At 59.7% G+C, this 2,500-nt stretch overlaps 2 non-coding genes across 2 annotated transcripts in view; both read left to right on the top strand.

Moving 5' to 3' along the window:
- The first annotated feature begins 1,085 nt into the window (after window positions 1-1,085).
- Window positions 1,086-1,241, top strand: LOC126334245 (5.8S ribosomal RNA). The gene has a single exon (XR_007564614.1). It is a non-coding gene; the product is annotated as a 5.8S ribosomal RNA (ribosomal RNA).
- Window positions 1,242-1,428: 187 nt separating this feature from the next.
- The window catches only part of LOC126334247 (large subunit ribosomal RNA), a 4,221-nt gene continuing 3,149 nt past the window's right edge, over window positions 1,429-2,500 (top strand). Inside the window, exon 1 of the ribosomal RNA XR_007564616.1 lies at window positions 1,429-2,500. This exon is cut by the window's right edge and continues 3,149 nt beyond it. This is a non-coding gene — a ribosomal RNA (large subunit ribosomal RNA).

The raw sequence follows: 2,500 nt of genomic DNA on the forward strand, positions 1-2,500 counted from the left end.
CACTAGATCGCGTGTTTTTGGGTTCCGGGGGAAGTATGGTTGCAAAGCTGAAACTTAAAGGAATTGACGGAAGGGCACCACCAGGAGTGGAGCCTGCGGCTTAATTTGACTCAACACGGGAAACCTCACCAGGCCCGGACACCGGAAGGATTGACAGATTGATAGCTCTTTCTTGATTCGGTGGGTGGTGGTGCATGGCCGTTCTTAGTTGGTGGAGCGATTTGTCTGGTTAATTCCGATAACGAACGAGACTCTAGCCTGCTAACTAGTCGCGTGACATCCTTCGTGCTGTCAGCGATTACTTTTCTTCTTAGAGGGACAGGCGGCTTCTAGCCGCACGAGATTGAGCAATAACAGGTCTGTGATGCCCTTAGATGTTCTGGGCCGCACGCGCGCTACACTGAAGGAATCAGCGTGTCTTCCTAGGCCGAAAGGTCGGGGTAACCCGCTGAACCTCCTTCGTGCTAGGGATTGGGGCTTGCAATTGTTCCCCATGAACGAGGAATTCCCAGTAAGCGCGAGTCATAAGCTCGCGTTGATTACGTCCCTGCCCTTTGTACACACCGCCCGTCGCTACTACCGATTGAATGATTTAGTGAGGTCTTCGGACTGGTACGCGGCATCGACTCTGTCGTTGCCGATGCTACCGGAAAGATGACCAAACTTGATCATTTAGAGGAAGTAAAAGTCGTAACAAGGTTTCCGTAGGTGAACCTGCGGAAGGATCATTACCGACTAGACTGCATGTCTTTCGATGTGCGTGTCGTGTCGCGCAACACGCTACCTGTACGGCAGTAGCCGTGCGCCGCGTGCGGAACCACGCGTGCCTCTCAAAACTAGCGCAAGTGGTGTTGTGTGGTACGAGCGCTGAAGCTCTGGAGCGGCTGGCCTGCGGCACCTGGCGCCTGGCGCCGGTTTTGAATGACTTTCGCCCGAGTGCCTGTCCGCTCCGGTGTGGAGCCGTACGACGCCCATCGGCCGTCGGGCCGTTGGACACAAAGTAATGGAACAGGGGCCGTCAAACGCTCAGTCCCGCCTCTGCAACTGTCTTGAAAGAGACGGTGGAGAACTGAAAAGATAAAGATCACCCAGGACGGTGGATCACTCGGCTCGTGGGTCGATGAAGAACGCAGCAAATTGCGCGTCGACATGTGAACTGCAGGACACATGAAACATCGACGTTTCGAACGCACATTGCGGTCCATGGATTCCGTTCCCGGGCCACGTCTGGCTGAGGGTCGGCTACGTATACTGAAGCGCGCGGCGTTTGTCCCGCTTCGGGCGCCTGGGAGTGTCGTGGTCGCCTGTGTGGCCGCCGCGTCTCCTTAAACGTGCGATGCGCGCCCGTCGCCTGGCGGTTCGCATACCGGTGCTTTCTCGGTAGCGTGCACAGCCGGCTGGCGGTGTGGCGTGCGACACCTCGTACAACGACCTCAGAGCAGGCGAGACTACCCGCTGAATTTAAGCATATTACTAAGCGGAGGAAAAGAAACTAACAAGGATTCCCCCAGTAGCGGCGAGCGAACAGGGAAGAGTCCAGCACCGAACCCCGCAGGCTGCCGCCTGTCGTGGCATGTGGTGTTCGGGAGGGTCCGCTACCCCGACGCCTCGCGCCGAGCCCAAGTCCAACTTGAATGAGGCCACGGCCCGTAGAGGGTGCAGGCCCGTAGCGGCCGGTGCGAGCGTCGGCGGGACCTCTCCTTCGAGTCGGGTTGCTTGAGAGTGCAGCTCGAAGTGGGTGGTAAACTCCATCTGAGACTAAATATGACCACGAGACCGATAGCGAACAAGTACCGTGAGGGAAAGTTGAAAAGAACTTTGAAGAGAGAGTTCAAAAGTACGTGAAACCGTTCTGGGGTAAACGTGAGAAGTCCGAAAGGTCGAACGGGTGAGATTCACGCCCATCCGGCCACTGGCCCCCGCCCTCGGCAGATGGGGCCGGCCGCCCGCGCGGAGCAATCCGCGGCGGGGTCGTGTCCGGTTGCCTTTCCACTCGCCGCGGGGTGGGGCCGTTCCGGTGTGCGGTGGGCCGCACTTCTCCCCTAGTAGGACGTCGCGACCCGCTGGGTGCCGGCCTACGGCCCGGGTGCGCAGCCTGTCCTTCCGCGGGCCTCGGTTCGCGTCTGTTGGGCAGAGCCCCGGTGTCCTGGCTGGCTGCTCGGCGGTATATCTGGAGGAGTCGATTCGCCCCTTTGGGCGCTCGGGCTCCCGGCAAGCGCGCGCGGTTCTTCCCGGATGACGGACCTACCTGGCCCGGCCCCGGACCCGCGCCGCTGTTGGCTCGGGATGCTCTCGGGCGGAATAATCGCTCCCGTCAGCGGCGCTTCAGCTTTGGACAATTTCACGACCCGTCTTGAAACACGGACCAAGGAGTCTAACATGTGCGCGAGTCATTGGGCTGTACGAAACCTAAAGGCGTAATGAAAGTGAAGGTCTCGCCTTGCGCGGGCCGAGGGAGGATGGGGCTTCCCCGCCCTTCACGGGGCGGCGGCCTCCGCAC

This window comes from Schistocerca gregaria, unplaced genomic scaffold (genome assembly GCF_023897955.1).
Source record: "Schistocerca gregaria isolate iqSchGreg1 unplaced genomic scaffold, iqSchGreg1.2 ptg001714l, whole genome shotgun sequence".
NCBI lineage: Eukaryota > Metazoa > Arthropoda > Insecta > Orthoptera > Acrididae > Schistocerca > Schistocerca gregaria.